The sequence below is a fragment of the Sceloporus occidentalis genome, unplaced genomic scaffold (assembly GCF_023333645.1).
Source record: "Sceloporus occidentalis isolate IW3139 unplaced genomic scaffold, rSceOcc1.0.p SCAF_3, whole genome shotgun sequence".
Lineage (NCBI taxonomy): Eukaryota > Metazoa > Chordata > Lepidosauria > Squamata > Phrynosomatidae > Sceloporus > Sceloporus occidentalis.
Window position 1 is genome coordinate 198,681,456 of NW_028316983.1, and position 13,188 is coordinate 198,694,643.

The window sequence follows — 13,188 nt, forward strand, 5'->3', positions numbered from 1 at the left end:
TCCTAAGAGGCCAGAAGTTGTGCCAAGGCCACACTCCAGTCCTAAGGACTGGAACGCAGCTTTGGGGCAGCTTCTGACCTCTTAAGAGGCGTATGTCATTTAAACAGCATACCTCCAAAGTGACTTGAAGCAGCTTTATTTAGGCATGTCTGTTCAGGCCCTCAGTTATTTTTTCTTGGAATGTAAATACATTCCTCAGAAATCAGACATGCAAATGATATCCATGTTTACCTTCCTATGAACAATCACAAAACAAAACATACAAGGACATTTCTGCACTTGGCTCCATTCTCACAGCACCACTTTTAGGCAGCCATCACTGCACCTCTCATAACTGCATGACTGGGGCTACTGCCCCCATCATGTACTCTTCCTAAACTCTCACTTACTCCCACCTCTGTGCCTAATGCCTACTCAGAATACCTTTAGGGCTTCATTTCATTTGTTTGTCTGTTTTTCCATGTGTTTCACTCAATTCCGGATCTCTGTAGCCATGAACTAACTCTTAAAAAATTTAAAAGAAAGAATGAATGAAAATAATTAGAGAAAATTTTTAAAGGTAACTAGGCTGCTTCAGAATAGCAATGGGGACAGAGGCCAGGGGAGGGGACTTTTGCACTACATGTCTCCCAATTGAGCAACTGTCCCAGGAGCAACATTTAAACATGCAGGCTTGAGCAATTGCCAGGTCGTTCACACGTTTCCCCCATGAATGAAAAGGGACAGGTAGGGACAGGGCAGCTACAAGTCAGAGGTGTCAATGTGCGATGGGTTTTGCCAAAGCCACTTTCTTCCCAGTGTACTCGCAGTTTAAAAGCCATGTGCAGTAATCTAAGTGTGAGAAGTGCAGCTGATAAATATTAAGATTAGATGTCTTTCACTACTGTGTGAAACACCTATGTTCTAAACATATCTACTCAAATCCTATTGTTTGTTCTAGCAAGAGTAGATATATTGAATCAGTTAAATTTAGATATGTTTTGAGTAATCATTCAAGTTCTGGTGAGTAGGGTGGATGGTTTATGCACTCAAACCTCGAATTCTTCAAAATATCCATTGTCCTGCCAGCAGGAAAGCAGGTTATTGTCCTGCAAAAAGAGAGCACCTTTCTGCAGCTTCCCTAAAAAATTTCCTCTGATGCCTTCTTTAATCAGCACTGCAAATTAGAGCAGCATTCTGCATTGACCATTTGGCCCTTCTAAAGATAATCAGTCTTCAAAATGTCTTCCTTATCCCAAAAAACTGTAACCCTGACCTTTCCTTCTGAACTTTGATTCTTGAATTTCTTTTGCCATGGAGAACCCAAGTGCTGCCACTGTAAGGACTGTTGTTTGGCCTCCAAATCATAGTGATGTAACCATGGTTCATCATTAATGAAGAGTCTTTCCAAATAATTATTGCTAGATCACCCCAAATGCTGCAAAATAAACATGGAGGTATCTACTCAATTTCTGTTCAGCATTCAAACATGTTGGTACCTACTTGGCTGACATAGGTAACTGCTCATGAATGATACACACAATGGCGGGATACAGACGGGCAAAAAGGGGTGTATTCATGACGTCATGAAGGTAGAGCCTTCAGACGACCCTTACCTGAATGCCATCATGATCACGCCGCCCACACGCCCCAAGTGGGAAGAAGCGGCATTAAAAAGGTGCCGCTTTTTTCCGCTTCTTTTTGATTTGCGGCGTATGTGCGCATCTCCGTCTGTAAGCTGCTGCACCGGTACGCCAGAATTGCCATGCCGCAAATATAAGTTGCCCATTTAAAAGCTCCGTGTCAGCTGCGTCGCATAATGGGTCGGGGTCTGGGACATGCGTGGTTTGCAGTCGGGCTTTAATTGCAGCGTCCGCTGCCATGCAGCTGTGGAAGCTGCGGCACAGCTGCGGCGCATTTTAAGTCTCGTAACCCTAACCCTAGAGCTCCATGTGCGCATGCGTTGCTGGAATCGCGGGAAGTTGTAAGTTTTGCCGGCGGATGTTTTGGTTGTAGAAAGTGATAAGGGAAAGTTTGGAATTTAAAGTGACCCCCTACACACATTCCTGCGCCATTTTCACCTGGGAACGGGCACAGTTCGGCTGCTCCTGGCACAGCTGTGTGGCGGCTCCCCTTTGGCACCAGGCAGGATGGCTCAGCCATCCACCAGCACCCCGAAAAAAGGCAGGGGGACGTCTTGGTCTCATGCGGAGACAGCTGACCTTATAGCTATATGGTCCCAGCCAAACATTCTGCAAAAATTGGAGCAGTCCTACCTGAATGCTGACACATATCGAGAAGTGGAAGAAGCCATGAGAGCCAAGGGCCACAACAGAACTTTGGAGGAGTGTCGCCGAAAATGCAAGTCGCTAAAATCTCAATACAAACAATACAGAGATGCCCAGGCCAGAGGTACTAAGAAGGCCACCCCCCTGCCCTTTTACAAGGAGCTGCATGCTTTCATTAAAAGTGATGGAAGCATCAGGCCCAACAGACTAGCCACCAGTGGGGAGCGTGTGAGGGTCCCGGCGGGCCAGCCAGCCAGAGCCGAGCCTGTGGTGGTGGAGGAGGAGGAGGACGAGACCCCGGACCTTGAATGTGCCCAAGACCTTTTGATGCCCCCTCAGGGTAAGATGTGCCAGGGCCCCTGGGGGGAAGGGAGGGTGAAATGGGGGAAGGGGAAGATGTGGCCCCGGGGTGGGCACAGGGCAGAGATGACCCTTGTCCCTTGTCATACAGATGAGGAGCAGGAGGAGGAGGAACACCCCGACTCGGGCGATTCCTCCAGCAGCCAGAGACCTCTGGACCCCCGCGCCCTGCTCAGACAAATGTCTGCTGGGGCCGGGAGCTCCAGAAGGAGACCACCATCTCGTGCTGGGTCCTCTTCCACGACCAGCAGCTACCGTGACCGCTCACCTGTCTCCCGGGCCAGTGCACCTGCCAGCGATGGCAGTGAGGCCGAAGAGAGTATGCAAGGTAAACCCTATATTTATGTTTATTACTGCATGGCTCAACTGAGCAATTGTGGCATGTTTCTTTCACTGCTTACTGTGCTGGTATGTTTGCAAGGTTGCTGTGGAATTAGGATTGTGAGTGTCCCTGGCATGGTCATGTGCTGCATGTGTCCCACATTCCTAAGGCACCTCTCCCTTGCATGTAAATCTCTCCTTTCCCCATGCCCTTAGTTTGAAGCTCTACCCTTTGCCACAGCTTCGAGTGAGAGTTCCTGCATGGCAGAATGGGGTTGGACTAGATGGCCCTCAGGGTCTCTGCTAACTGTAGGCTTCTGTGACTCTCTGCTTGTATGTCCCATAGTAGGAGGACGAACTGAAGCAGAAGGAGAAGGAGAAGGAGAACCACCTCCAGCTAATCCCATAGCTGCCATGTCAGCAGAGGAGAGACTTGCCACCAAGAAGAAAAGGGTGCGTCCGTCAGCAGCTACTAAAACTGTGGTGGCTGTGGATCAGCTCAAGGCTTGCTCAGAAGAGCACATGGCAGCACTGATGCAGCAGGGGCAGCGAGCCTTTGAGGACAGGGAGAGGGGCAGACAGTCCCGCAGGGAGCTCATGGAAAGGGCACTGGGATTTCAAGAGACGGCACTAGGATTTCAAGAGAGGACACTGGGAGTTCATGAGAGGAACCTAGAAGTTCATGTGAGGGCACTGGGATTTCAAGAGAGGAACCTAGACGTGCAAGTGAGGGCAGTGGAAGTTCAAGAGAGGGCCGTTCAGAACCAGGAGAGATCAATAGACAGGTCAGACCAGGAGCAGAGGCGACTCAACACCACCTTGGAAGCGCAGACTGTTCTGATGGGGCAAATGCTGGAGATCATGAGGGGAGGGCAGGGTGGCCCGAGACGCAGAAGGGTACGTAGGGAGCAGGGTGGAAGAGGCAGGGCTGTCCCCAGGGTTGTGGACGAAGGGGTTGAGCAGCAGGAGCCCCCAGCAAGAGCTGGAAGAGCCAGGGCTGTCCCCAGGGTCGTGGAGGAAGGAGTAGGGCAGCAGGAGCCCCCAGCAAGAGCAATCCTTCCAGCTGAGGAGCAGGGAGTTGCCATGGAGGTGGAGTTGTCTCAGCAGCCTCTTGCTGGGCCATCCTCCAGCCTCTTCAGTGACTCTGTGGCAGTCCTACCGCCCACACCCCGCCCCCAAAGGCAAAGGGCAACTAGAGGGGACCTGGGATCAAGGGGCAGGGAGTACTGACAAGGCACTAGGTCCCATGATGTCCCATAAAGACATCATTTCGCCTCCCAGGGCATGTGTTCCCTCCCAGCCCTATCTAATCTATTCTACCCTTCCTGTTCTCTCCTCCCACCATGCCTGGCTCACTGGTCCCCAAACCAGCAATGTCCAAACTCTGTCCTTCCAGGCATTTGGACTTCATCTCCCAGAATCCCCAGCCACCTTGCCCTATGGTCTGGGATTCTGGGAGATGAAGTCCAAACGCCTGGAAGGACAGAGTTTGGACATTGCTACCTCCCAGCACTCCTGCCTAGCTTTAGACTGCACAGTTGCGCCTAAGCTGTCACATTCACACTCACAGCCACACTGCCGCAGTTGCGCATAATGAACCACACAAGTTTTTTTAAAAAATAAATTTTTTTATTTACAACAACAACAATAAAAATCTTATTTACAACTATTTACAAAGGGAAGGGGGAGGGTGAAGGGTGGTGGTGAAGGGGGGTGGCAGAGGGGGCAGGGGAGGGAAGCTGCTTCAGGGAGGGGGAGGAGGCGGTGGGGCGGGCAGCCGGCGGAGGAGTTCCCGGAGGGTCTCTTCCATGGAGGAGACTCTCTCCGCCAGCTTGTCCACCTTCTCCTCCAGGGCAGCGAACCTCCTCTCCGTCCGGTTCTCTGTGGGGGGGAAAGAAAGAGGATGGTTAGGGTCAGCCTGTGGAGCCCATCACCCACTCCCATAGGCAGGGTTTCTGGGTGCCCCCGCTCCCTTCCCTGGGTTCACCTCTGCACTTACCTTGCTGCCGGGCTTGGAGGACTCGATCCAGGGTCCTGGCATCGAGGGCCAAGTCCCCTGGCTCCCCTGGCAGGCGGCGGCTCGGGCCAGGCTCCTCAGCGGTAGCGACAGCAGCAAGGACTTCAAGCCCTGTAAAAGAGGAAGAAAAGGCCCAAGTTACCATGCTGGCATGGCAGACGAGGGCACAAGTGTCGTGGGGGCTGCAGTCAGGCAACCCCCACCCCTCACCCTGGGGACCTACCTGCCGCCAGAGGAGCCTGCTCTGGCTGCGGAGGGGCCACAGCAGCTGGTCCTGGCTGTGGCCCACCCTCAGGGACATCCTCGTCCCCCGAGGATGGTGGAGAGGGCGACCTGGCACGGTGCCCTCCCTCCCTCCGCCTCCGCCTCGGCCGCACGCCTGCAGAAGGGAAGAGGAGGGATGGCATTGGTACCATGCAGGAAGGAGAGGAGGGCAAGGGAAGGGTCAAAGAGGGGAGGACAGGGCATGGCAAGAGCTCTGGCTTACCTGGAGGACGGCGATCTTCTGGTCTGGGCCTATCTCCCCTGACCCACAGGTCCTTCAGCCGCTCAAAGAATGGTGGCCGCCTGTCAACCGGGGGGTGCTCCCCGAAGTCTTCGAGGGTTTCGAAGAAAGATGCCTTCAGAGTTTTAAACTTTACTCTGCACTGATGCATCTTTCTTCGAAACCCTTGCTCTTCGAGGGCACGGGACGCCTGGGGAAAATACCCCCGGTTCGGCTTGTTGGTGCTGGCCATCACCCTTCGAGCGGCTGCCTGCGGCATCAGGGAGTCCAGGAGGATCCCAACCTCCTCATCGGTCCAGTAGGCGAATCGGACCGGGACCCTCCTGCGTGGCGCTGCCATGTTGATCGCCGTCCTGGGGTCTTGCACAGTTGCGCACGGGTATATATGGGCACCTGTGGCTCAGGGCCGTTAGGCCAAGGTGGTCCTAGGCCAATGAAAGCTTTCAGAGGAGCAGTTTGAATCTCTCCCCCAATAGATGCCCTCTGGGTGCCCTATTGATACATTCAAATGGGCCATTAGGAAACCTTGAATTTGAGGGGGATTGATACATTGTCAAAGGGGCAATTGGCAGTTGGAGCTGATGTATCTTTTTCACCCAGGAAAACAGGCGCCAGGAGACCTTTTGTGTGTGTGTGTGTTTGTGTGTGTCCCCCTCAGGCATGTGGCAAAACATGCCCACAGCACAGATCAGGAATGATAGGCAGACTCAAACTGTGGATAATGGGATACATTTATTCATGTGCTTATGCTATTACAGAACATTGCACTCTGACATCACAGATGATGGCACAGGAGCCATCCTTCAGATTCTCCTTGTCAGAAAAAAATCTGCCAGGGCATTCCTCACATCCTCCCCTGCTGCCTTCTTGGCATTCTCTTCATCCTCCGTGATTGCTCCCAAGGTGGGCAGCACAAAACGGCGCCTATATCGCATGCCCTCATCCAGGACCCTGCCCTTGGTCTCACAGATGTTGTGCAGAATGCCACATGATGCCAGGATGGGCACCACGTTCTCCTCTGCCACCAGGAGTGGGGCAGTGAGACAGCGCCATCTCGCCTTCAATCTGCCAAACGATCTCTCCACAGCCCCCCTCACGCGATTCAACTTCTTGTTGAAGAGCTTCTTTTTGGGAGTGTGGGGGGTCTTAAACGGTGTCATGAGCCACTTCCGAATGGGGTAGGCACAGTCAGCCAGTATCAGGGGCCCGATCTGCTGGCCTCTGATGTTGATGCTGGGGTTCCCTTGCACATAGATGCCAGCCTCCATGGCCTCGTAGATGAGAGAATTCCGTGCCACCCTGGCATCGTGGGCTGACCCATGCCATCCGAGCTCCACGTCCACGAACCTTCCTGTGTGGTCACATGTCCCTTGCAGGATGACAGAATAGGAGCCCCTTCTGTTGACATAGGCATTCCTCAGCCCCAAGGGTGGTATGATCAGGCAGTGGCACCCGTCCATGAGGCCAACCACTTGTGGGAAGCCGCGCCGACCAAAGGCGTCCATAATCTATGGGGGAAAGGAAGGGAGAGAAACAGAGGAATTGAGATGACAACTCTTTTACACGTGCGCAACTGCACCATAGCAAGAACAGCAAATGTACAGTGAGGGGGTGACACTTGACACAGAATATCACAGAGCTGCCAAAGATGAAAGGGAAGGTGGTCTGGCTGTCCCTACCTCACGTGCGTTCCCCAAGTACACGGTCCGTGACAGCAGCAGCTTCTCCATGGCCAGGGCAAACTCCACCACGATCTCCCCCACGGTGGCAACGCCAGTCCCAAACAGCGCCCCCGTCACAATGTAGCTGGACTTGTGTGCCAGTGAAAAGACACCAATGGCCACTCTCTTCTCCACCGGGATGGCTTTCCTCATCACTGTGTCTGCCTTCTCCAGTTCTGGGCGCAGGATGCCCACTAGCCTGTGGAAGAGGGCACGGGGCATTCGGAAGAAATGCCTCCATTGCTCATCAGACCATATGGTTGACACAAAGTTGTCCCACAAGTCTTGGGATGCAGGGACCTTCCAGCATCGGCGGAGGCGTGCCACTCTGGCCAGGGCCATGGCACTGCCAACAGTAGCCTGATGAAGTGCTATGGCAGCCACTGCCGTGCGCTGTTCTGTGTCATCATCATCATCACTACTGCTGTCATCCAAGTCTACAGCTGTTATGGTGGTGGATGATGGGACCTCCATTGCAGCGGCAATGGAGGCAGAGGGGCCGGAGGGGGCGGAGGGGGCAGAGGGGGCAGAGGAGGCGGAGGAGGCGGAGAAGACGGCGGTGGCACCGGCGACAGCTGTGGTTGTGGATTGCAGCTTCAGGAAGACCAAACGGAACAAAGGAGAGGAGGCATTCATGATGCCAGTGGTGGCACTCGCAATGCGCAAGCGGGCAAGGATGCCAACACCAGCTGATCACCAGCTGGCAGGAGGCCACCTTTGTTCTTGGGCAGGGCGGGGAAAAAAGTTTAAAGGGGCCTGGGCGCTTTAAATGTGCACATGCGCATTCCACAGCCGGCAAAAGGGAAATTGCCGGCTGGTGCTAGACTGCCGCAGCTGCGCACTTCTCATGTGGCAAAAGAAAAAAAAAAGCCGCGGTTTGGGCCGCCCGTGCGGAAGCTGCCTCTCTCTTTGCGGCGTCCTCCGAGGCGGCGGTATAGAAGCTACGGGTCCGAAACGGACCCAGGTGAGGCGTCTTCACTGCCCCCCATGTGGAAGCCCCGACACCTGAAGCACGCCCCCGGGGCGGGCGGTCTGGAGGCTCCGTATTCAGCAGAATACACCTCCAAGACGTCTTCCCCTGCCCGTCTGTAGCCCGCCAATGTGTTCTTGGGATATCTCTCTGCCTCAGCAATCATTTTAGCTGAGATTCACCAATCTGCCAAAATTAGGTCATGAACATCCTCAACAATTTCAGGAGCTGAAACTGTGGAAGGCCTTCCAGATCTTGCTGCATCTCAAAATCTCCCTGCTAAAAATTGACATTCCACTTCTTCACAATTAAGTATGACAGGCACTTGTCACTCAATGTTTGCATCATATACTCATGAATTTCCTTTGGTGCATTCTTCTGTGGGAACAGGAACTTTATGACAGCCTGGATTTCAGCACTTGAAGATTCCACACCTTTCATTGACACAGTTCTATCAATGATATGAAAAAAACAACTACAGTATCAGAAATTAGAGCTATGATTCTGAAAATTGGCACTTCACAAAACAAAAGCACACTCTTTCATGCTACAGTAACAAAATTACACTCTGATTTTGGGAAATGAGTCAGGCCAAGAACTTTTCAGAACCCCCTCCTAGGTTCCAGCTGATCATTAAAAATCAGTTCCTGGATAGAGAGCATTGTAATATGTGTATTGCTTCCATATAGGATTATGGTTATTCACCTTGAAGAAGATTTTGAGGAATAAGGCAGGGTATAAATGCAATTCATACCTAAATAAAATAAACAAATGAAACATTTTGATTCTCTCTGACCTTTCTGGTGAGTTGATTATTCTACTAACATTACAGCAAGCTTGATCAGTTGAAGGTTATTTAGTGTGTTTTTTTTCCCCTTTTGAATTTATTTTATTTATATTGCTTATCCATATACAAATTCCATTTTCCCCGAATCGGTCCTGCAGATCCCTCTGTTACATATTGAGACTTTGGCGTAGAAAGAACAACAATTAAAGAAAAAAATTGGAAAACAAACATTCAACCAAACAAAGGGACAAAGTCAGGGCACCAGCATTTTTCCTTAATCGTTAGTCATATAAATATATATATATGCTGGTGTGCTCAAAAACGCCGACCAACAGCACCATAATTAGTCTGCTATTCCTCATTACAAATTATCAGTGAATCCACATTTCCTTAACTTTCCCCCATTTCTTTTGAAAGTGTTGCACTGATTTCCCATTAATCAGCATTGTCAGTTTATCCATTATCATCAGATCATGTAGTTTTAAAGACCAATCCTCCAGCATATGGGTGTTCCCCCCTTTCAAATGCCTTGCAATAATTAAGCGAGCAGCCGTGGCCATGTAAAGCAGAGTGCCAATTTGATCTTGATTTAATTTAGAAGGCTATTTAGTTTTAACTGCTTAAAATATTATTATCTTTCAGTATCATAGCAGCTACTGAATATACTTTACTAGTTAAAGTTTTAAAATAAACACCAATACTATGGGAATGGGGGCAGACTGGATGGCAGAAAGTACACAGCACATCTCCTGGACTGCCTCTTGGGCTGGTGCTTTAATATTGGTTCCAGGTGCCATCAGTTTCAATTGCCTTGTCTCTGATAATCAATGTCAAGCCAACTTTAGAAAGTTTTAATGAGTGGGAGATGTCCTTCATGATGACAGACATTTAAGAATGGTGTGATAGTTTGCAAACTTCTGCAGCAATGAGGAAACTTGATATCTGTTTGTTGACTTCCTCTTTTTTTCTGACTAATGAGAACACAAACTGTTCCAATTATGTGGGCATGAACTGAACAGACTGTTCTGGGCATTTTTATTTTTTTTACTTCCATATTCCCAAGTGAGATATGTATGTGTCTTATAATTAAATGGTCAAACACTGTTTGTATCCAAACAGTCAAGTCTCCTCCACAAACAAGAAGACTGTCTTTCATAAATGCTGGTGATTATGACAGGATATTCACAGAACTTATTTAGGCCATTATTTTCCAGCACCTGTTTAGTTCAACAACTTTGGATTACACACTGTTTTTCTACCTTAGTTTTTGTGCTCTAATTGAAAAAAAATATGACCTATATTACAGATGGTCTCCCTTCACCTTTTACTTTAGGATAATGACTACAGGATTCTGGTACATCAATAAAACTTTATTAATTATGGAGTGATTTACATGGTTCTGTATTTGTTAGCATCTGCTTTATGCTTCTGTTCCCCTCATTCAACTGTTATCTAGTCAGGTATGCTTATAAAAATTTCAAGGTCTTTTGCTGATTTGGTTTTAATTTTAATTTTAGCTGATGTTTCTACTCCTGTTACTAATAAAGAAGTTCTGTGTTATAAAACATTAAAGATGTTTACACACACTCTTTATATTTAGGATTGTTGTTGTTCAACTTCAAGTTGTTTTCAACTTATAGCAATGCTAAGGTGAACCTATTATGGGGTTTTCTTGGCAAGATGTCTTCAGAGGGAGTACACTATTGCCTTCTTTAGAAGATGAGCTATTATGACTTGACTAAGGTCACCCAATAGATTTCCATGGCTGACCAGGGCTTCAAACCCTGCTGTCCCAGAGTCCTAGCCCAACACTCAAACCAATATACCACATGGACTCTGACATTTTTAGGATTTGTGTTATTGCTTACAGTTGGCCCTTCTTATCCACAGATTTTTTTATACATGGATTCAAGCATGTATCAATAATCAAAGGCTCAGTACAGATACAGACCAGCACTTTGCGGGCAGCCTAGATCCAAAATTGGGTCTTGGGAGAGCGGAGTGTCTGCACACTCTGTGCTCTCCCATCACCATTTTGGGCATGTGTGCATTCAGACAGCATGCATGCTGATGATGTGCCTTGTGCACCACGTCTAAAAGGCATGGCACACAAGAAACATCACCGTGCTACTCTAGGACATGAATGGTGCCTTGGCAGTGGTACAGAAAGAAACTACATTTCACAGCTTCTTTTTGGAGCAGATTGTTCCTGTGCCTATGCGGTTGCAGTGGCAATGATCTGGAGGAGAAGGGTCAGCCTCTGGCTGCCCCTTTCTTCTCATCTGTACAGCCCCATACTCCTCAAAATCAATTTTCTCATCAAAAAGAATAAACCCAAAATGCATATATTGGGGAGAATGCACACAAAAATTAAAAGTGCAAAATGCTGACAAAATGTGTTTTGTCAGCAGAAATGCTGACAAAAATGTGTTCATTGGACAAAAATGTATAGAAAAAATATACTTATGAAGGAAGAACATAAAATACATCTGAATGTTCATGTGATCTTTTAGTTTAAACAGTCAACAAGGTAAGATGCAGCACTGAACGACTGCTTGCATAACAGTGAATGTGGAAGGGGCTGGTTTTCCCTTCCCACTGCAGTTACCCCCCTAATACATTCCCAGAAGTTGGAAAACTATTTCAGAGTCAGTTTTCAGGCAGCTTTGAGTGCTTTAGAGGGGAAGGGAAAAGAAGAAAATTTTATTTTGCTGTACACCTAGAGTCATTCTAGATTTAGTCCAGAGAATGAAAAAATGAGAAATTTAAAAAAACAACCCTAACATTGGGGTTTTCCACACCCATGTTCCCCTGAGCCTCTGGCCATCCAGTTTAGATGATGCAGGCCAAAACACCAGGACAAGGATTGAGCCTGACCTTTCCAGACTGGACATAGATCTGGAAGCTGGGGTGAACAGTATTTACCCCAGGGTAATTTGACACCTGGTTTGGTGAGGAGTTTCCTGGAAACTCTGCGGAAAACCCTGGCTGTTTAGATGCCTCCCCCCCCCCCACATGCTCCTTATTTTGCTGCACTGTCACTCATACTCTAAAGCCCCCATCACTGCATCTAACACAGAAACAGAGAACCTGGCCATGTGGGTGCAGTCAGGTGATGTGTTTCCATGTCAGATGCAGCAATGGAGGGCTTCTGAGTATGAACGATGGCATGACAAGGTAAAAACTAACAAGCCATCTCCAGCAGCAATGGCAGTAATAAATTTGTTGAACTACCTCTTGCTTGCCTGCTGAGGCACTGGATTACACAAGGACAGGTTTTATGGCTCATTATAGAGGACATTTTGGAATTCTTCTGAGACCCCTGAATATAAAGCTGAAATGTAGGACATGACTGGGAAAAGGAGGACCTCTGTTAACACAACATGAGCAGGAATGAAAGAGGGAACATGCACGTGTGTGTGCGCGCGCACACACACACACACACAAAATCAAGAAAAAAAGAGTTGAAATGAGCAGAAAGTATTCAAATTATAGGAAGAGAGACAGTAGATTAAGATATTATAGAGTCAGTGTAGAATCTGGCAAATGGTAATATGGCAACTTGGTAAAATATACTACATGCAGCAAAAGTATCTATAGAATATGTTGGAATAGTTTAGAAACTTTTTAGCAAGGTTAGATAAATATTAGAATATCACCCTCATCTCATATTAAGTTCTAGGCAGAGAAGTTGGTAGGCATGATGTTGTCAACATCTGTAATTTGTAATTATGATTTCTTTTGTATCTTTATATATTTATATACTTTTTATCATTATAAAATGAATTGAAATTAAAAGGGGGGGGGGGAACAGCTCCACTGGCTCCCAGTTTGTTTCTGGGCACAATTCAAAGTGCTGGTTGTGACCTATATAGCTCAGGTCCAGGCTAACTAGTGTACCGTATCTCCCTCTATGTGCCTGCTCCAGCCCTGAGATCATCAAGAGAGGCCCTTCTCTTAGTCCCACCACTGTCACAAACAGAGTTGGTGAGTACAATAGATAAGACCTTCTCAGTGGCTGCCCTTAGGCTTTGGATCTTCCTTCCCAGGAATGCCAGGATGGTCCCCATCCTGCTGTTCTTAACAGTCCAAAGCCTTTTCATTACAACAGACTTTTAATACAGAAAGATTTTAAAGGGGTTACTTTATTGTTTATTGTTTATTTACTGAACTGTTTGTAATACCTTTTTAATCTTTTAAATTCCATTTTAGTCTTTAATCTAGAGATTTGACTATTGTG